General features: G+C 38.4%; 1 long non-coding RNA gene across 1 annotated transcript; it reads left to right on the top strand.

The window, feature by feature from the left end:
- Window positions 1-806: 806 nt before the first annotated feature.
- Window positions 807-20,582, top strand: LOC125182472 (uncharacterized). The gene is made up of 6 exons (XR_007162360.2): window positions 807-947; window positions 1,600-1,710; window positions 17,208-17,425; window positions 18,986-19,102; window positions 19,695-19,794; window positions 19,873-20,582. It is a non-coding gene; the product is annotated as an uncharacterized lncRNA (long non-coding RNA).
- The last annotated feature ends 2,365 nt before the right edge of the window (window positions 20,583-22,947 follow it).

Raw genomic sequence — 22,947 nt, 5'->3', positions numbered from 1 at the left:
AAGAGGGGATGTTTGTTAGACCCTGCACAGAAACACTCCTTTTGGAGAGGTCAAAATCTGTCTTTTCAATTTCTCTGGACTTTTTATTTTTATTTTTTATTTATTTTTTAAATGTATCCTCACCTTGATCTGTAGTTTTAGTCCACATTCTGAATAGAGACAATTTGGAGCTCAGGTATCTGAAGATGCAACTTGGCTTCTTTGGATTCAGAAAGAAGTGTTAATATTCCTATATTGTTTGTCTTACCTTTTGTTTAGAGCATTGTAGGCTTTTCCTTTCATGAAAAAGAGTAAGAAGTCTGGGAATGAAGGGAAGATTTCTTGACATGTTTTTTGTGCAAATGAGATATAATGTGTGAGAATGTAGCAACTACCTTAAAAATAACTGGCCCCCCCACCCCCCAAAGATTTTGACATTTTTCTTCATTGTGGTCTTTCTTCATCATTTTGGTCTAGCTGAAAAGGATTTGTCAGTGATTTGCTTTGCTTCAAGCCCACGCCAAACTTTGGTACTGACCAGAGCAATTGGTGATGGACTTTCAGGCAGCAGGAGGAGCTGTGCCAGCTGTGCTCAGCTCTCCTTGTTACTTCTGTTCCCAAGCTGCAGAAATGAGAGGCAGAAGAGGGATCTGCTATTCCTACTGTATGGTACAGCCTGGTGGTTTATGGTAATGAAACGTGAATTTTTTCCTGAACTTTCATTTCTAGTTTTAGCATTCAATATCTCTTCCAACAGGAAAACCCAAGATACGGCTGAAACATTTCTCCAGTGTACCAAGCTGACTATGCTATTTATTATTTAACTGAAATAATGAGTTTATATTGAATGCCTAGATGTAGTATCTCTTCACCCCAATAAGAGAAAATAGTGGATGACAGAAAGAGCTCCTGAATTTACTTCTTCTTAAGCTCCAAGCTCTGTCTTCAGGTTTTATTCAGTCTTTCCAGTGAGTACTTTGATTGTAAAACCTTTTAATTTTTTTTTAATTATTATTATTTTATTGTTGTTGATGATTTTAAACTGCACATTCATTCAGTATCTCTCACTCAGCAGTAGACAGAAATCAGCTAGCTCATATCCAACACAAACATCAGAAACAAAGACTTGAGTCAACATCTGGGTGTATATGTTGTAATTGAACTCTTCACAGTTTCAATGAGTGACACCAAAATCTTTAAATGCCTTAAGATTCAATAAAAGAGACCCTCAGGAAGATAGCTCTTTCAAGACCCAACACGAGACAAAGGGAATGATTTTCTGGGTTTTATTTATTTATTCATTTATTTGTAGTATTACTCATCCTTGTGAGTGGGCCAAAATTTATGGCAAAGAGCAGCAAGGTTCAGATGACTTCTCCAAGTGTTTCAGACAGTTGCTGACTCACTCCACAGGAAAAAAAAAATCCATTCTTATCCCTTAATTGCAGGAAAAACAGATGGGAGTCTCTAGGTTCTCCCTATAGCTCCTAACTTTACCTGTCATCACCACAAACCTCCTTAGCAGTGACTATCTGCAGTGTCTGCTGATTTCAAAATCTTGAAGTACTTCCACCAAAAGTGCTTTTCTGAACCCAACAAAAACATATTCTCTAAATTTAGAGAGTCTTGAGGCTACAGAGGACTCCCTTTCATGGACTTTCTGGCATCGCTAGTGTCTGAGGACTGAAGCAGTTTGTGGACTGTGCTAGAAGGAGACATCATCTGTATTTGGTAAGTTACATCTGATCCTATTGCCTGCTGAGCGATCCAACATTTTGCCTGTAGTTTTCATATATGAGGTGAAGTTTTCATCACTGCAGAAAACTTGTGATTTCAGTCTCCAAAATATGAAGTTTTAAGACCCCACAATTCTCACTAAGTTTAATAGAAGCTGTGGGAGACATGTACTTTAAACAAAAAAACTTTTGGTACCCGTGGGATACTGAGACTTCAGTTGCCTTTCTATTAATGCTAGCCATTATGTTTGGGTGGCCTGCTGTCCTTTGTCTTGTTTGACTGTTTAATCTTTTAACTTACAGGCAAAAATATGCATTAGTTCTAAACATGAAAGCTGGCAACATAACTTAGGACCACTTGATTTATATAGGCAACAGTTAGTTATCTACTGTGGGAAGACAGGAAAAATAAACATAACACCTTTTTTGTTATTATTTTACGGTGTTTTGTAGTTGTTGTTGCAGTTTGTCCATGTTCTCATAATTAGCAATTTGGAGGTGATGCCTCTGGTCTGCAAAGAGAGCTTTTCATCCAAAGCCAAATCCAAGGGAGAAGTGCACTGAAACTGATGAAAGTCACCCCAGCAAGATAAGGCACACAGAGCAGGAGGATTCAAGGATATTACCTGTGTTCTGCATCCCTGTAGTAGAAGTGATTTTGATAAGTGAAACTGTGGTTAGACTACAAGATGCAAGTAAAAGAAGGGCAGCTATTGCCTGAAACTATGTACTGTTTTTGCTGACTGGCATTCTAAGATTTTTATGACACATATTCAGGTACTTGAGGCTGGACTTGGACATTAGAGGAAAAATGTATAGGAAGGAGTGTTGTCCATTTGCAAAACATCCAGAGAGCTGTGAAATATGATATGGTGATGAAAACCTGTTTGTATAGTGCTAAAAAACTTGAAATGTGTGCTGTTTTGAGGTTCAAGGGTCGGGAGGGACATTGCACGGAATGGAAATTGGTGTATATCTGGCAAGAGACTAGCAATGTATCTACATAAAGGATCAAAATGATGATAGGGACAAGACAGCATCTCAGCTTGTGGAACCATGATGCAAAATCTTTGCTAACAAAACAGGCTAATGCCCTACAAAGGGAGTGTTCTCCTATCCAGCAGTGCCAACTCAGCTGCTTGCATATGGCAGCTCTGTGAGTTGAAGCAAAAGGCCCCACAGCTTTCTCTTCCTCTTCACTTCCTTTATTATTATTATTATTAATTTATTTATTTTTCATTTATTTGTTTTGTTTCATCTTGTTTTGTTTTGTTTTCAACCAGTTCAACCCCAGGCTGGTTTACTGTGTGGTTGGGTGTTGGCCAGCAGAGCAGCGACTCTTTCAAGGTGTTGACACCAGTGATTCTCCCTTGTGCATTCCCAATTGGTGTAAGGTCCACAAAACAGAATGTCACCAGGTTTCGCTTATGTGTATTGCTTGTATTGTTCTAGACTTCCACTTGACGGCAGTTTTTTAATTGCTATAACTCTATCTGATAAGGGTATAATCTTTTTATCTCACAAAACTGTAAATCCAAGCACTGATACCATTAGGCCAGCATCACAGTATCATCAACCAGTACAATTTCTTACCCTATGGCAGCTAAAAACAAAATCACGTGCTGATACAAGCATTTTCTGTGGGTTCATGTATGTTCACAGCCAGTTTTGACCCTAGAGTATTTAAGACCACACATTTGTCACAGTTTTATCCTTTTATCTCCAGATGACTATCAGGCTGCCTCACATTGCAGGGGAAGTGCATTAACCATTTACAATGGAAAGATCAGTCCCTGGCAGTGATGCAAAGGGTGTGTGATGTCTGCTTTGGTTGGTGTTTTCAGGGTGAGCCTTGGAGATGATCAGCTCGGGAACTAACATTCCTGAAGTGCAACAGTCATAAATCTAACTGATAGGTGCACTTGGGAATGCTGTTGGCTCAAGGACCATTGCAATTCCTCCCAGTATATCAAAGAACCTGGGAACCCATGGAAGTATTAACACAAGTCCTGAGGAGGGCCACAAAGATGGTTAAGGGGCTGGAGTACCTCTCCTACGAAGACAGGATGAGGGAGTTGAGGTTGTTCAGCCTGGAGAAAAGAAGGCCCTGGGGAGACCTTACAGTGGCCTTCCAGTACCTAAAGAGGGTCTACAGGGAAGGGACTTCTTGTCAGGAGTACAGTAATAGGACAAGTATAATGGCTTTAAACTAAAAGAGGTTAGGTTTATGTTAGATACTGGGAGGAAATTCTTCACTCAGAGGGTGGTGAGGCCCTGGAACATGTTGCCCAGAGAAGCTGTGGATGTCCCATCCCTGGAAGTGCTCAAGGCCAGGCTGGATGGGGCTTTGGGCAACCTGGTCTGGTGGGAGGTGTCCCTGCTCATGGCAGGGGGTTGGAACTAGGTGATCCTTAAGGTCCCTTCCAACACAAACCATTCTGTGATCCTGTGATTCTACGATTCTATAATTCTATGACTCTGTGAAACCTTTTTTTCCCCAAAAGTTTTTAATGACAGAATTTCAGAGGGCTTAGAAGTTTCTACACAGCAGCCACAAATGGCCCATAGGTGCACCACCACTGGTCTGCTCTCCACAGACTGGAAACACTGCTGCCTTGGTACTGCACTTACAGCTCTGGAAGTCATCAGATGTAGGCTGCCCTGAGATGCCTTCAAGATCCAGAGACCTTCATGTTCCATTGATCCAAAGGAAAATGAGAGATCGCAGAAACTGCATGATTAACCTGGAGATGATTCATGTCTCACACTGTTTTCAGAGTATAAATCAAAGCTAAATTTGTTGAAGGCTATTTTGGAAGGAAAACCAGCAGTGATTAGGGTACGAAAGCAATATTCATGCTAACTTGGGTAAATTATGATTGTAAGTACCCCCAAATCTCTGTCATCATGCTACCAAAAGCTACTAATATTCCCATCACCTTTTTAAAAAAATAACGTGAATGGGTCAAATTAAATCTAGTGATTTCAGGAGTATTTACTGCTTTTAATTAAGCAAAATACAGAGTTCTTTTTCATGTATTTCTTCCCTGTGTAATTTATTTATCTTAAAAAGAGAGAGAAAGAGAGAGAGAGAATACTTTCCTCTAATTCGGGAATGAAGGTCCTTGCAAATAATTACTTTGTTGACTAATTGCACATTTTCCATAGTGGCATTCTTTAAAGATAATACTTTCTGGTATTTTAAGTGGAAGGAATGTGACGTACTGCTAAACCACAGGCTTTGCTTTTGTATTGTACCAATATTGGGAAATGATGTTGGATGGGTGATGGAAAATATATTTTGAAGACAAATAATAGTGCTAGTAAGGGAACTGAAGCTTTAAGCTGTTAAAGGTGTTTCTCTCTACTGCTTGCTAAAAAAAAATAAAAGGTAGGAATTGGAAGCTCTACAAGTCATCAGCAGGAATTATCTTCCTGGAGATACAGGAGAAAATACAAATCTGCAGGCAAGACCACTTCTAACAGATCTGAACAGTAAAAGCTTACTGAACAGGCTATTTTACTTGCTGGTAAAAACATCTTCTTCTAAAAGAGTTTCATTTAATCGTATCTTGCTCCTGATTTTTCTCTTGACTGAGCAGGTATTTTTCAAGGGGCAAATGAGAATAAACTGGTATTTTATTTATTTATTTATTTATGATGGTTATCTTTACTCAACAATAATCTGTGCAGAGCAGGAATATAGATGTTCTGAAACATCTTACTATTAAATCAATAAAAAACATGAGGAAAGGTCTCAGAGGAGACAATCAAGATAGCTGGAGGACTGGTGGTAAGTGTACCCTTTACCTCACTGTAATCACTTTGAGGTTTTTGATAATATGTTGTTAAATCTGCATTTTCCTTCAGTCTGTCACTGTAGTCAAGGATTCCAAGGATGCAATGTTTTAAAGGGTGTCTTAATAGCTTCTGACATTTTGAATTGTTTACACAGAGTGAAAAAGCTGTGATGACAAACAGAGGAGGTAATTTCAGTGAGAACCTTGAGTGGAGCCAAGTTACACAATGCAGATGAATGGAGGCTGACACAGAGTCCGCTGGGACTGGAAGAGTTGACTATCCTGCTCAGCTTTAGGACTCAGCTTTTGGATATCAGTAACAAAAGTGCAGACACAATGAAAGATCTAAGCAAATTCTTAACGGCTTGACCTTTCAGAAGACTCTATCTATGTGGCTTTTGCCCTTTTCATTGTGACCATCCAGTAGCCTTTCCTTAAAAAAGAAAAAAGAAGAAAAAAAAAAGTCTATGATAAAAGATACAAGCCCTGAATTAATTAATGTGAATATGACAACTTATAGGATGATCTCCTGGGAGCCAGGCAGAGATATGGCTGGGATTTCTAAATATCTCACTTGCATGTGAAGAATGACATTTATGCACAGTCCTCATCATTGTATATGATGAACTTTGTATCCAGGCTTAATGAGACTGTGTATAGCTTTAGTGTTTCTTTCTTCTTTAACAGAAAATACCACTGGAAATAATAGAGGAAAGAAAACAGCAATAACAGAAGGAAAGTCAGAACCCAGCTAGAGCACATCCCTAATGGACTTTGGCAAAGGGCTTTTGCAATAACCAAGGGCAGACTCACCGAGGTTTCTTCACACAGATCATTTCTTTCAGCTTTTGGACTGAAAACAGAGGTAAAACACCTTGTCACAGGCAGAACATGGCACACATTCCAGCCTAAAGCTTTTCCTAGAGCAGTAGGATATGCCAGCCAACACCCAGCTTAATTCCTGTTAATTTTTTCCAATATTCATTATTCAGGTGTTTGTAAAAACAGAAATTAAGTGGATCCATGAGAACATATATCCCGTAAGTACATATCCTATACAAAGTAGCATTGGAAACTGAAAGGCAATGCAGCTAAATTCACAGGAAGTGGGCTGCAGGCTGACAGCAGTGTGGTGAGGAGTAAGTCAGTGGTAACACGCAGCACGCAGCTGGACAAAATAAATGCACTGGCTGAATAGATGATAAAAGATGCAGATGAGTTTTGATAATGGTATTTTCCCCATAGTACTTGGCGTATCCAAGCATCTAGGGGAGGAAACAATTGTTTATAGCAGTAAAAAAGGGCAATAATGACCTTACTGGGCTCTTAGGGAATAGAGCACCAGGGGGCTGGAAAATTCTGGCTGACTGCTTGTAAATACCAATCCTAGCAGCAATACTAGATTAGGGAATGACTTTCCAAGAAAAATCATCGGATCACTGTTGCACGGGTCGTTTACAACCACAAACAGACACTAGACACTGTAAAGGAGTTCTGTACAATATTTCCCTTTATTTTTCTGTGATTAATTCTGAGATGATATACCACCTGAGGTTTCCTGTGATGCTAAATCAATTTCCTTTTGTTCATATTTTATTGTTATAGTTATTGGTTCTGTATAACCTCTAAAAGCTTATTGCCAAGTGTGAAACCTCCTTCATTAGTGCCTGAAGATTCACAAGGTTGTTTTCATGGAAACTTCTACATCTTGACCTCAAATTTGTAGTTTTCGAACAATCTCGGTTGTTGAGATGAAGAATTATTTATTTGTAGAGTCAACAGTGTCTTTACCCCTAAGCTATAATAAAACTGTTAAAACCAAGTGTTCGGTAACTTCCCCGCCAGGAAACATTTTCTGAACCTTTCCCTGTGTAGTTTTCTGTGGTTTGAATTATCATTTGTTAAATATATTATGACATACTATTTACCACAGACCACAGCTTTGAGACCTTTGTGTAGCTATGTCCCCTAGGAATTTCATAAATAAATCACTGCAAACTAGACATGCACTTCAATCCCTTTTGCTGTACTTTACGTCCTCTGAATGATATCTGCTTTGACTTGGAATAGACCAGGTTTATTAATGTTGCTTTATCAGTTGCTAAGGGCTGCAATGTGCTGAAGTGGAATTTGGACATTGCTTCTTCTTAGTATGTGTGGCTTGTAGACCATAAAGCTATTATCCAAGCTGAAGAGGGGAAAAAAAGAGAAAAAAAGAAAAAAAAAGAAAAAAAAAAAAGGAAAGGAAAAACAAGGTACTTGTTATTCAAGACAGCTGAGCAAATTAAAAACTCTTGGTTCATCTAAAAACCTCTACTGAACTTTCCCCAAACAGGAAAATTAATGAAATGTTGCTTGAATATTTGGCTTTTTCCTCCTTATATTCTGACATTAATTTGATCTGAAATTTCATTCTGACACCTAGTCAGTGTCCTTAATATTCATACTGCTTTGGTGGCCCAGGTCTGCACACTCAAGGATTTGCTGGTGAAATAGCAGTGTTTTGTAAAAGTTGGCATTTTTTCTCAGTTGCTTACAGAAAGTAAGTCTTAGAGAATTGGTCAATTATTGGATGTACATCTGATCCGAGTCAGTGAGAGCTGTAGAGATTCAACATTTCTCATTACTGAGCCGTACAGATAAGGAGGTGCCTCAGACTACCTCATGCAGACTTTTGAAAAACAAACAAACAAACAAAAAAAACCTCATTCTGAGTTGCTCTGTTCAAATACTACTGTTTATCCTTCAGGCCTTGTCCATTCAATGATGAATGCATATATATTATAGAATATATATATATATATAATACAACACATTTAAGCACGTAATGAAACTGTAGTTCATGCTTTGGTAGAATACTGAATATGGATAGGTTTAAAGGATGTAGTTTTAGATCTTATTGCTGGAGCATATGTGAACTCTTCCCAAGAAAAGCTCATCTCAGCACTAACAAATGCCCATGCTTATTGTCTTGCCACACTGGGACCAATTGCTATCCTCCCATCCTGTAAAATACATTCCCTGTCCTGTTTTTTGTTTGAATTCAATATGAATACTTCTGCACAGCTTTTGCAATATTCATTTTGTGAGTGGACATTTTTTTTTATTTATTTTTTAATCTGAGTGGCCTTTCTTGTCCTATTTCCATTAAATAACCAGAGGAAAATAATTTTTTTAGGAGTTATATTTATGTTTGTAATAAAAATTAGATGTGTTCCTCACTTGTCATAATTGTTATTTTTTTAATCATGCACCATGTTATCCGCTACTTTGGCTATATATAGCCTCTTTCTATTTAAGTTATAATGAAACAGAAATTTTTTATTTGTTCTTGTTACATAAATATATTTGACTATTTTTTCACATGTACGTTTAAGAAGTTCTTGTTTTGAATCAGTTTAGTGTATTGTTACTTCATGTATTTCAGCACAAAGCATACCAAAGTACTTTGGGCTGTACTGTACTGGGATCAGCCATCCATTTCTGAAATGCCCTCCTGGCATTTCAAAGCTGAATCCATTCTGCAAGAGCAACAATGTGTGAAAACCCATAGCAAAGAACATAAATAATGGTTTATCCAGTTGAAAAGTAGATCCACTGGTTTGTAAATAGGATAGATGTAATTATTGTGCTGCGATTTGGATGCTACTCTGTCGTAAAAGCAACTAACTTTTGCTGTGCCTGAGACATATGTCAATATATTGCCTACTTCATACTCTGTAGATGGTGGATTACCTTTGGTGATCTTTGAGAAGTTAATTATTAGATCTAATGGCTTTATGAGATTAGGTAAATCCCAAAATGAAGTAGGACATCTCTAGTGTATCTCCCACTGTTCTGAGCCTTTGAGTGCCTTTCAAACAGCAGATATCCTATTTATCCTTAATTATAAATAGGTGATGTGTATTTGTATTAACATTTATTATGCAATTGGACGAAGTAAATTAGTGGCACTGAGGCTATAACTGGTATTAAACAATGTAGCCAACTGATCTGCTATAATCTCACAGTGCAAAGCTGACAGATAAAGGTGTTTTTGGAAACTCTGAGATTTCTAAACTTAACAGTAGAGAACTAAGATTTTTGTGTGCTGTGGAATAATTTGTCTTGTAATTTAGCTTTAATTCACATTTTCACAATTAATTAAACATCAACCTAATCATTATACACATAAAGCATTTAAATTGATGTATGAAGAATGATGGGGAATGAATAATGCTTTGAAGATCCATTTCAAATTAGTTGTTTGATTAATGAATATTCCACAAGGGCATTTGTGTGATGACCTCTGTTGATGAGTTAAGGAAAGGCATGTCTGTTTAGATAATGAGAAGACAAAGTGAGTGAGAGTTATCTCTGCATGTAAGTTGTGTAGAATTATGAGGATTAATCTATAAAAAGCATATTACTTTTTCACATTTTTTGTAAGAGATAACATGGAACTATAAGATCACTAAATAAGTTTGGCATTTGAAAGATGCTGTTTAATGATAAAATGTGTTAGCTCTGTATGGCAGTCATCTTTCTCTGGTTACAGAGAACCATAGTGGAGGGCCATTCTCTCTCTCTGAGCCTGTTATGATCCTTCACAGCACCTGACATTTTGATTTCTTGCATGCAACAGAAGATAAATATTTCACACTCTAGCACATTCACTTTTGGTTGCTTCTGTAGTTATAGAAATGAAATAGAAATGTTTTACCTGGTAAAATTATGTAATAGATTGGGTTTCCAGCTGTTTAACTTCAGCAGAGTACAAAATGTTGTGTGTTAAAGTAGTGGTATTCTTATCTATCATAACTGCAGTGTACTTTGGCACCTAGCACCTGGTGTAGGGTTCCTGCCCCTCGTTGGCACCCTCCAAGCTGCTGAACATTCAAGGCAGGATGCAGCACTGGATGAGACAAGCAGGTATTCAGTCTTCTCATGTCTACCTTCTGCAACAACAGAAATGTTGGGAAGAAATTGTTGCTGGGCAGTCTGACTGGTTTTTATGTTTATCACAGGGTACAAATGAAATATTTTATCAATACTTTGGGCAGCAGTCAACTGCCTTTCTGCTCCCTGCATTCAGCTTGTAGCACCAGGGTAATATAGCAACAATAAAACCCTTTGGAAACCACTCCTGAAATTGCTGGAGACAGAGGAGCTCTTCAACAGACAAGGGATACATGATGGGCATCATGACATGGCCACCACTGCCCAGTTGCCCCCTCCAGTGCTGTCAGAGTTATTTACTCCTGTTGTATTTGCCTTTGGGTATCTACACTTTACAGAAGGTGTAAATTGTGCAGAAAACCCATCAGTCAGATTTTTCTTACTTTCCCTTCTCCTAGGCTGTTCTGACTGTGGGAAAAGGGTGCTGTTTGTCAGTAAGAATTCAGCAGGGGTGAGAAAAATCCACTCCAGCCCCTCCTGAGAGTGTCCCCACAGCTGACAAGACTGTGGGTATTAGATCTGGTCAAGAATCTTTTCATATAGCACTTTTTCATTGCAAAATGCATGTGTGTGTGTGTGTGTCTGTGTCTGTGTCAGGATGAAGTTTGCAGTCCAACCCTGACCCTCTAAGCACACAGAATGGGACACAATGGGCCAAACTAAAGATGTCCCAAGTCCATTAGTCTCTCTCCAGAAAGGATAGTTGCTGAGGTGCAAGGAAAGACATGCAAGGAAAGGCTAAGCAGATAGTTTGTTTTCCCTGAGATTCCAGCAGGCCTGGGGTTTCCTTCACTGAAGGTGATGTATTTGTTTTTAGAGAGATACAAAGCTTGTTTGGTTCAGTCAAAGGTCAGGATAGAATCTCCCACATCCTAGTCAATAATATTTATATTCACTGTTTCCCTTTGGTTCAGTGACTACTGAATAATTAAAAGAAAAAGAGAATGCTTCTCATGCAGTCTGGTCCAGAACAAAGATGTGAATGCAGGTTTCAGACACCTTCCCTCACTTCTGTTCCCATTCCCCTGAGTCCCCTTTTCCAATATTTTTTGTTCCCTTAGTAGTAGTCTCAGCAAAAACTGAAACAAAATTCTAATATTTCATCTTCACCCAGGCAGTCACAGAGCAGCCAGGTTTATTCTCTTTGCCCTGAAACAGAGAGAGCAGTCAGAACACGCAGGGCACCCTAGCTCCTCTCTGGAGTATATTGGCTCATTCAGGCTTGATATGACAGCTTGGGGAAGATGTTACCAATTCATTATCAAACACACCATTTTTTCCTTAAGCTGTGTGATTTCAAGGGCCGCATATGAGAATCTGAAAAGGGTGGGGGGGGCGTTGGATGAGGGACAGGGTCAAGGCACTTGTGCATTGAACATCCACAGCTTTTAAGCCACTCAGACTGAAAAATCCCATGTCTCTCAGGTGCTCATCCACTCTTCTTCCTCGGAAGAGGTGGAGAACTTTGTCTGGACCTGCACACAGATATCTTGACTGGGAGGTAATATTTCAAACAACAGTTAATCCTTGTAGGATGACTGCCTGCATATCGGATGGGGTCTGAGGTGTCTGAGGTGATGCATTAAAACAAGACAGATCCTGCCCTCCTCCTCTTGACATAACTTCTCCTGTCTAATGGCATCCCTGCTTTCTCAGGCCTGGGCAGGAGGGATTTCTGCAGACTCAGGTACAGGTAAAGCAAGAGATCCCATTTCCCCAGTTTACGTATTATCGAAAATAATTAGAAGGCAAATTAAAGCAGGCTTGAAGTAAGGGATAAAGCAGTGAAAACAGTGAAATAAGTTTAGAAGTGAAAACATCAGCACAGAGATGTCAATCACATCAGGATAAAACACAGTATTTACACAGGAGAAACCAGGATCATGCCCACTGAGCTGTCTGCCAATATGCTCCTACAGAAAGGCACTATTTATAGCACAGTCATTTTACAGCCTGTAGAAGCCCATAAATATAAGTGCTTAAAATATAGAATACCTTTGCAGTCATCAATGGGTAATCAAGATTTGAAGTTTATAACCCAAAAGGAGTGTTATCATACTGAGGTTTGTCATTATTCTTAGCTTTATTTTTGAATTTTGCTTTGGGTAAAATTAATTCTGTCTTGTGAATGCAGTGAATAAGTGAGAATGACAGCAAAATATATTTATTAATGAGTTCTTTTTAAATAAGACTTTGAATCAATAAATGCAGATGAAGCTGAACTTACACAGAACATTAAGCTGTGACCAGACAAAGCTGTAAAAATAATAAGGTGACTATAATGTTAACATGGTAATTTGTTCAATGCTAATATTCATTTTTCATTGGGCAGTAGATAAAATATTCAGATAAATCTACACCTGCTTTTCTACACAATAAGCACTTAAAAGCTTATGACTGACTTTTGGTGAGGCTTAGGAGCATATAGAATAAATTTATTTTGAAACTGGGGCACAAGCTCCTATTAAATATTAACTTTGAAATCTACCTGGGTAAAGAATCCCTCAACAAAATTTAGAAAGTTACTACACTGTGGAAGTTAGAAAAGGCACCTATAGTGGGATGCTAGTAAACAGAAGTGCTAGGCAAAGGAAATGTCATTTCTTGATTCACACTGAATACCTAATTCCAACTAGTGTAATGTATGGCCTGTCACATGGCATTGATTACATTAAAAGTACGTCACTAGTTAAATAAAATACCTTTAAAACATCCTGTATAATTAGTTCATTTCTAATGATCCACATAGCCTACAGGAATGATCGCAGAAAACAAATAAAGCATCTTCCCCCTCAGCAGGGAGAGCTGGAGCCCTGCACTTTTAGTCCTTGTCTGGTATAAATCGGTTCCTCCACCGACTTTGTTGCTTGGGGATTTGCTGCATTATGTATTTGTCTTTCCTCTTCAGCTCTACCATAAGCAAAGAAGGCAACTGCTAATCTCTAAGCCTCTTATCTTGAGAACAATATCCATGTGTGTGTGTGTGCACGCGCATGCATAGATTCAAAGTTATCACCGGAATAATGAAAGTGCTGGTAACCAGAGATTTTCAGAAAATCTTGACTTCCCCCAAAAGACGCTAAGTGTTGTTAAAATCCTGTGATAGAAGACTGATTGAAAGATCAGATGTAAGGTTTCACCTCCCAGTGCTCAGCTGCATCCAGCATCTCCCAGAGGAACACCCCTCCCAGTGTCCCCAGGAGAAGGGTGTCTAAAGAGGGAGCAACTGGGACAAATTGGCTCAGCTCCACCAGCAGGACAGAATAATATGTCATCACTAAAGGGACTCTTATAATTGTTCAGCAATTTCTTTGACACCTGTGTATGCCATTTTATTTTTTATTATTTTATTTTATTTTATTTTATTTTATTTTATTTTATTTTATTTTATTTTATTTTATTTTATTATTTTTATTTTATTTTATTTTATTTTATTTTATTTTATTTTATTTTATTTTATTTTATTTTATTTTATTTTATTTATTATTATTTTTCCCTATACAGGCTTCTTCTCATTAGTGTCCTGAAAAGAAATAGCCCTTCTGTGAAAAATAAAATGTTGAAAGACTACTTCTAAGTGTGTACTGTTCCACACTTGCATTTGCAGTGGTGAAAACCAGTTGTTACATCTACTGCTGAACCCTTCACAGTCCTGAGCTTATTGAAAGAACAGGGATCAATTTTGAAACTGTGCTGGGAAGAAAAAAAAAAAAAAACTGAGGGGAAAGTATTCAATGACAAGGTATCCAGCCGTGCAAAGATGTTATGAAGGGAGAGCTGCTGCCTTTATTCTTGAACGGCACAATTCAGAGCTTTCAGAGCAATAAAATCACACCTTTGGCAATCATGGGGGATGATTTCTGCACAGAACTGTTGCAATGTAAAACTCGAGGCAACGGACCTTGCATTTGTTTTCCTGGTGCACCTGGAGGAACCTGAGGTGTCGTTTATGAGTTGCCATTCTGGTCCTACAGACGTACCCATGGGAGGGGATGCGCTCCTGGCCTCCCTGCCCGCAGAGCATGGCTGGTGGCCATGGGACAGGACTGTGGGCAACAGAGGCCGTTCATTTCCAAAGAGCTGGGAGGTTCACTCCACATGTGGAGGACCTTGTGTGATCTTTTTCCCCACCCTGCAGTCCCTGGTACAAACAGACTCTTAGCTTTCTAGGCAGGCAGGTTTCTAAATTTTCATCCAAATTTTCAATATATTTTCAGGTTTAACCAAAAGTGATATAGTAAAGTGAGACTCAGCAAAGCAATGGCTTTATTTTGTTTGGTCTCATTTAAAAACTGTGTGGACCAGACCATGAGGCATGCAGACTGTTAGGTACCTGTCTCTCTGAGAATAAACTGTAGCTCCATTGAAGCACCATGGCAGCTCAAGGAAAGATTAATGTTGAACTGTCCTGAGACAAGATATTTTAATTCTATTTAGCAAACTAAATTAGTTCTGCATGGATCAATCCAACCTAAGCCAATCAGTTTCATTTGAATTTTGCATGTAGGAAATTGAAATATGACAGAAAAATTTTGATTCTCCCAAGTTTACTTTCTATTAAAACAAAATCCATTCCACCTCCAAATTCTATATAGAATTCTCAGCTGACATGTAACATTTACTTTTTTCTATTCATGGCTGAAAGCCAACTTCCTTCAAGGTTACTGTTTGTAAAATCCTTTTGCTGGATGGAAGACATGCAAATATCAAAGCTGTCCCTGGACTGACTGGTGTCAGCACAGAAAGGTGCTTCTCCAGCTCATCAAAACATACACTCTGAAACTGGGCAAACATCTCTGAATAAATATTGTATAATGATTTCACCCAAAGGGGCAGGTTTGGGGTTGTAGCCATGCTGGCATGAACTTCCATAGCTTTCGGTCAGCATGGACAGTGGGTTGTGCTTGCTTCTGTCTGCAACAAAATGAGCTGTTTTGAAGAATCATAAGCCAAAAAATTCAACAGCAAGAGTGAGAGAGAGGGGGCATTGTGGAGTCATTTCATGAGGACCAGTGGCTGCTGCTTGCTGGTGAGAGCCATTCCAGACCTTATGCTTGTAATTGGCACTCTAAGATGCTTTTGCTTTTTATGTTTCCAAGTGAGCCATTCAACTAACGTTAATTTCATTCAACGGTAATAAAGGTGAAATCTCTCTAAAAATAATTCTCTTTCTTTGCATTAAGATACGATCCCTAAGTAAACAGGCTTTAATTAATGGCAGAGAGTATTCTGTCAGCTCGCAATACTCCCTTCCTCTGTGGAGCTGCACTAAATTCATGGAGCTTTTAAAATGACTCCTCAGACACAGCATCACTGTTTCCCTTTCATCCTAGCGCCCAACACCCCTCTCTGCAGCGAGACGCAGTGGTTTTGAGCGATATGATACAAAAATAGCTCCTAAGCAGCTGTACTAAGAGTCTGCTGTGCTGTTAGAAAGGAGAAAACCTTTCAGTTTGCTTTATGGAGGTTTGTACAGTGGTGGCATTTCAATATTTTTTAAAACCTCTCATCTTTTTCTGTGCCCTTACTGAGAGGTGAGTCTCCAGCAAACACGGCATGCATACCAGAAGCTGCTTTGTCTTGGAGCTATCCTCACCAGGAGTCAGGGAATGAGATTGTTTTGATGACTCACAGATTAGGTAAAATAGCACTCTAGTTTTCATCAGCCACGGGTCATCTGAGCCTAGCTTTGGTGCTGCAGGGCCAGACACAAGACAGGTTATCTTAGCCCTCAGAAGTGTTTCTGGGAACAGCTTGCTCCTGGCCCCAAGTACCCCAGTTCCAGCCCTGTTTCTCTCTGCAGTGCCTATGAGTTGGGCAGAGCAGACACTGCTGTTCCTGAGTGTTTTCTCAGCCCTTATGGCTACTTGAAATTAGCTCTCTCTGCTGGTAATTTTTCTAAACTGATGTTTGGCTCCCTGCTAGAGCGGTGCTCAGTGCACACAACTTGTTTTGCAGAATCTTGCTGGAAGAGTCCGATGTGAAAACACTGAACAAGCCAAGCAGTGCAAGCTCTCTTTTGCTGTATAGGACCCCCATAACACAAGGGAAAAGGCTTTGGGAAGTACTGCATCCCTAAAGATGTCAATATCTCCCGTGTTACCACTGCAAGGGCAACTCATTGACAACCTGCATATGTTACATACCAGCAAGACTGATCTTTTCCCTGTATCAGAAAGGCATTTAATGATCATTCAGCTAATTTCGAAATGTCCTTGTGATATCTCTCAGGGAAGAAGGCAAACAGTGGTTTTGCTATATTTAACTGCTTTGCTGGTACACAAAGCCAGTGAAGAAACCCTTGCCAGCAGTTACGACCTAATTGATAGCTGGTGACCAAATGGAAGAAGGACCATCTCTGCTGACCTGCTCTAGTGAGTACTGGCATTTCTCACTGTGCACAGAGCAAGACAGGCATTAGTGGTAAGCGGAGCCTAAGCCTTCACACACTGAGGAATTTTGTGCTTAGAAACACAAGAAAGGAGACAGAACTTCAGTTAGAGACACACTGATCAGAATCAAATAGGTAACAGGTGAGGGTGTTGTGGACACGGTGAGTTGAATAGCTTTTTGGTGGCTACACCAGCACGAGCAGGAACTGCCCCTGCTGCTGGCTTTTGCCTGTGTTTCATGCCTCTCTCCTCACCCTGCAGTCCTGTGCTGGCATAGCTTTTTGTTCAGGCAGGCAGTGAAGCAGGCTGGAAGTTAAACAGTCTCGATCATTTTCTTCCATCTTCCATCTTCCATTCTTCAGCTGGATCAAATTTCTCCAGCCTACCTGAGTGCATGGACATGAGTGCAGCAGCAGGGACACAACAATTAAGAGCCAGGAGCAAAACATTGGAAAGGATGGCTGGACGGGGCAGTGACCGGCCTGAGCGGATCTGCCACCATATGCCAGACCACCACTTTGGTCCAGGGAGTGCCATGGAAAGTCTCTGTCTTTTGATTTAACATGGAAAAACCTGCAAGGTAGGAATTATGCCACTTCACTGACTGGATTTCTGGAAAAGAGCTCCAAATTGTATTTTAAAGAGCTTTGATCATACAAAATAGCATACACACGTAGCTTTGGCTTTCCTGTATCTTTTTTGCAGCAAAGAATCAATATGGTTGCTGCAGGTTTTTTTTTAAAAAGTGGTAACCCGATGGCAACTACTTGCTTGTAAAAACGTATTATGGTGGTTCTTACCTTTCTTGGCCATGAAGAATAAGGAAGAATAGTTCTTTCTTTACTTGACTCAAAAATAAGAGATGTATCCATGGAATATGCAGCTCTGTTAATTGGGAAATTCTCCATAGTTGCAGGCAGGCTCCTTGCCTGGTCTCCCCCTTGCTGTAGGGAGCACCCTCTTAACCCAGAACTGCACTATGGCTGCTGAACAAAGGTGAGGCTGGGGGTCTGTGAACAAAAGACAACCAAACCAAGATCTCCTTTTTCCCCAGCCAGGATAGAAATCATGAACTGGAATTGTTTAAAGCAAAAATAAATTTTAAATGAAAGCAAACAATAAAAATGGCTCATTTCTACTTTGTGCAGAAGACTACAGAGGAGTTTTAAAGGGGTCACTTGCAGACGGCATAATTGCCACATGGCAAAATAAACCAAAATTGCTCCTTTTATGTCAGAGATATAACCAAGACTTGGCCTACTTGTTGCACATTTCATATTATAGGCAGAAGTTACGGGTTTATGTACTGGAACTCTCTTTATAACAGCATATCAAAAGTGCTTCACATGAACATATGTTTTCCCATGGTTGTGTTTTCTGAGCATGCTGAACGATTTAGTAATGCCAGCTAATGATGCAAAATGGGTTTCAATAGCAGTTTTAGTGGCTAAATGAATCATACTTAGATAAGGGAAATCTGAAACATTCCAATTTATGCAAAATTGCTAAATGACCTATCCAACACATCTCTAAGGAGAAGTTAACACAGGGTGGTACATGGAACTGGAAAAATACAGCAATGTTTTCTCCTTTATAAAATGAATAGGATTTTAAAGAGAACTTCTGCATGCAATACCAAGTATTTTCTTTATGTTTGTTGTCCTTAAAAAGATTGATACAAGTATTTGGAGATGAATTCTGTTTTTACTTTTTGTTTCTAGTCTGCTGAAATAATAGCTAATTGTCATTTGTTTCGTTTTCTAGTGATTTCTCTCTCTCTTTTTTTTTTTCTTTCTTTTTCTCATTAGATATTAACAAACAGGAAAATAGAAAAATACAAGTACTGTGACTAGCCAAACAAGTGCTGTAGTGCATATTTTATCCTACTTTATTTTATAGACCTATCAAATGTTTTTTTCCTCCAAAAGGAGTTTTTCAAATCTACACAGAATATATGAGAGGATTTCTTACACTGTTTTGGACATGCCAGAGTTGATTAACAAATGCATTCATATTCGTGGAACTAAAATCAAATTACCATAAAACTTACATAAAAGAAATATGGAATTAGCTGAGTTCCATGCCGTGATTTCTATCAGAAAATTATTTGGACTATCAATCTGCTTTGTTTATTTTTTAGGTCATTATATGAAACATTATCAAAAACTTGCTCCTTTGGGAACACTAGAAAATAGGAATGGACAGTAAACCAGTAGAAAATCTTGTTGACATAATAAAAGGCAAGCTGTCCAGAAAAGTAAGTGTTACTCTCAAAACACTAATCACTAAAGATGTTCATGGTATGTGAATTTCATTCAGTCTTCTAGTATTGCTAGATTGTATTTCTAAAAATGGTGCCTGAAAAAAGTGCTTTATTAGGGACATCTGTACTATTTACTGCAGCACTGTGTAGCATTTTATATGGCAAAACACTTCTTAAGTTTTAAATAAATTTTATCCCTGGCGACAAGTTAATAGATATCACACTAGGCTATTTGCTCTGAATTGATTTATGCTGATAGTAGGCAGAAATGGTAGCCTTCATATTCTGAGAGAAAATTGGGAGTGGGATGTGGAGGAGGAAGTAGAGGAAAAATGAATTTTATAGTGATCTTAATTAGAAAAATATTACAGCACTGGGGTCACACAAAGGGAGTAAAGCATTCTTTTACTTTATGGCAGGATGATTGATAGATTCTGCAGAGGATTTGTGGCAAAACCCAACAGTAAATTGCCATAAAGAACAAAAACAACAACAAAAAATACAGCCAGAAACATTTTATTTATTTATTTATTTATTTTTGTGCAACGGGCCCACATAATTAGGATTTTTTTTCCTTTTTTTTAAGATACTTCATATAGTCTTAACCAAGGAATTTTCAAAACAATCTCTACTGAGACATGAAAAACCTATCAACAGAATATAAGACTTAAAATGAATCTGTGAGGGTAAGTATTATTCAGTGCACATAATGAGAAAAATAGAATGTTTAAAGATGACACTGACTTATTTTAATTATTCTTAAGCTTCTCAGACACTGAGACGTGAAGCTGGGGACCAGCAGCACCCAGAATGTGTCTCCTCAATAGCTTGGAAGCGTAAGCAAGGTCTCCATTCAGCTGTAAAGGAACATTATAGGGTGGTGAGATAACTGATAGAAGATTACAGACTGATTAAATTACTGCAAACCAAAAGCAATGAAAATAGCACAAGAAATTAATTTACAGAAAAATCAGTCTTGAAATGTTCTCAAGCAACACTAATTTAAGCTTTTCATTGCTTTGAAGAAATGGTGTTACATGAAACTCAGAACACATTTCAAAGACCTTCAAAACCCTATAGAGGCTTAAATGATTTTCAAATCACAGCCCTTCCTACCTTTCTTTTCTTTTGGTATCACTTAGGAGCATGGTGGGAAAGTAAAGATCTGTATCAGGATAAGGTGTGAGTATTTTTTGTGTCTGGAAAGTGATAAAATGTCCTCTAGAAATCTCAGAGCCCTAGATCTATGTGCATCAAAATATACTGTCAAACATTAAATCTGACCCCAAGACAAGCAAACAAATGCCAACAAATAGCTCCAAGACATGAATAAATTAGAAAATTCATTACTTTTGTGGGCTTTTATAACTTCTCCACTTTGTCTCTAAGAAATACCACAAACAGGAGATCATTTAGAGGACTGGGTTTTAAAGTAGTGGACACCTTAATATATAGTACAGATGGACATGTAAGCAATATAAACTCAGGTATCTACATTTAAACATCTAATTGCATATGGTAAATTATTATCAGCTGCTTCAATGGAAAGTGCAGGGATTCCTTCCAAATGCAGGTATGCAGTTCTCTGCCTCAGTAAGTTCCCTGCCTGCTTCCAGCAGCTGACTCCATGTAGGCTGACTCCTACCTCAAAGGCCATTCCTTGTTCCAAAGATGCTTCTTATTTTTCAAGTCTTCTGTAGGTTAAATGTTCATCATGTGGAAAGTCACTCTCCTTGAATTTACTAAATTTGATGTTATCACATTCCCTGGCTTTCTTCCTTTTTGTTACTGTTTTCATATCCAAAACACAGAAGGTCAAAAAATGTTATTGCATTGATTCTGTATCAATATGTTTTCATATGAAAAGGACACCTTTGGATGTCAGAACAGAAATTGAAAGACAGTAGAATATATTTTAATGTAAATCCAATGATATGTTTTAAAAGCAGAAATTAAACATGTTTCTAAAGAAACAGATTTACAATGTAATTAATAGCTAATTGTACAGTGTTTATATTCTTACTCTCTTGAAGCAGACTGTTTTCTTTAAATATTTCTTTTAAGTCTGAAAGCAGCAGCTGTCTGAAAGGAAGATTTAAATTTTACTTGAAAATTAATCCTGGGTGTAGCAAGTATCAAAAAAGAAAGATAAAAAGTAAGATGACATCCCTCTTTTTTTCTCAACTGTGAAATTATACAAATGACATTACAACATTTCAGAGTGGTTTTTTTTATATATATAAATAATTTTCACTTTACATTGAATATTTGCACATTAATAACTTGGTGATTTTGTCATTTTCAGTGTACTCTTCTTTCATGAACACTGTGTGATTATTCATAATGAGCAGCCGGTGTCTTTGAAAGTACTGTAGACTGTGCAAGTAAGATAAAAAAAAATTATTTTTGTAGTGACTGCAAATGAAAGACCTCATTAATCAACTAGACTCCATTTAAACATTAGCATTAGAAACTTCAGTATGTAATCATTATATGTTTAACCCTTTAAATGCCACACTTTTCAAAGTCACCTGTTGGAACCTGTGAGGCAACATTTCATTAACTCAATGTACGTATTCTGTATGCAACGTGTACTCCAGACGGAAAGTGGAGCTGAAGTCTCCTCCTAGATTCTCAGACTTCTCACTATGTTCACTGAAAGCACTATCTGAGTACTGATGGGAGAAACAGCTGCCTTTCCAAAGCATTTGGATGGGTTAAGAAACTGCTGATACCACAGTAAAGGGTATTTATGAAGTTAATGTGGATGGATTTTTGTATTATAAAGTTAGCCCAGTGATGCTGACTGCATTTGCTTTTCTCTGTATATGTGTGTATTAGCATCCCATTTTATAACTGAAGAAATATTTGAAGTATTATAGAAATGTACCACTTTTCTCTGGGGAAGCTATGGAGATATCTTTTGCAGGTCCCCACTTAAAGCTGAGATGCATTTTGCATTAGTCGTTCAGCCCCTGTTAATTCTGAAATTAACATTTTAGGACCATATTCTGGAGATGTTATAAGAAAAAGGGAAAACAGCCTAAAACTGTGTATCTTTCAACTCAGTTTAATCAGGAGATGGGAGCATAAGACACAAAGTTCCTTTCTTGTAAATTTTGTTTATTACAGGGTGTCAGCAGTTATAGCTTTTTCTTCTTCTTGTTTTTTTCTTCTTGTCTATTTAGTAAAAGGTGAGTCTGATGAAGGCATAAAAAGCACCCTAAAAACTTCTACATTTGTCTCAGTTTGGTGTGCTGCATCCATATGTTTTGAACTCATCTGCTTTTGTCTGGATATTGCCAAGCCCCCCTGGATTCAAGGTTGGATTTTTCCAGGTGTTGCATCCCTACAAGATACAGCTTCTTCAGAGGACCAAGGGCTTACAAGTCATTAAGCTCATAACTTAGTTTGGGCTCACTCACAGCCCAACTATTTAGGGCTTTTAAGAGAAGAACAGAGACCTGAAACAGCGTCAGACTAAAGAAACACTGACTGCTGGTTAGGTAGCCACTGCCAACTGTGCAGTACTGGTCTAGACTCAGATCCAGCTGAGCAAAACTGTGGCTTCCCTGAAGACCTGAAGTATTTGAGGACTTCTGAGGACTGAAAATTAATGTGACACAAGTTTGGTTACTAGGACATATGCATCATAAATGCTAATATAAAATTAGTATTTCAGTGACATCTCAAGATGTTGTTGGAAGATAAATTCTTCTAAAATCTGTATTTACATTAGCTTCAGCAGGACTCCACAGCTCAGAAGCTGCTGGGCAGAGAAGACCACAATCCCAAGGAAACCCATAAACTGTGCCTTCTGCAGTGGAAAAAATGGGAGC

The sequence above is a fragment of the Anser cygnoides genome, chromosome 1, assembly GCF_040182565.1.
Source record: "Anser cygnoides isolate HZ-2024a breed goose chromosome 1, Taihu_goose_T2T_genome, whole genome shotgun sequence".
Classification (NCBI taxonomy): domain Eukaryota; kingdom Metazoa; phylum Chordata; class Aves; order Anseriformes; family Anatidae; genus Anser; species Anser cygnoides.
The sequence above is the reverse complement of the archived record's forward strand: the minus strand, read 5'-3'. Positions and strand labels throughout refer to the sequence as shown.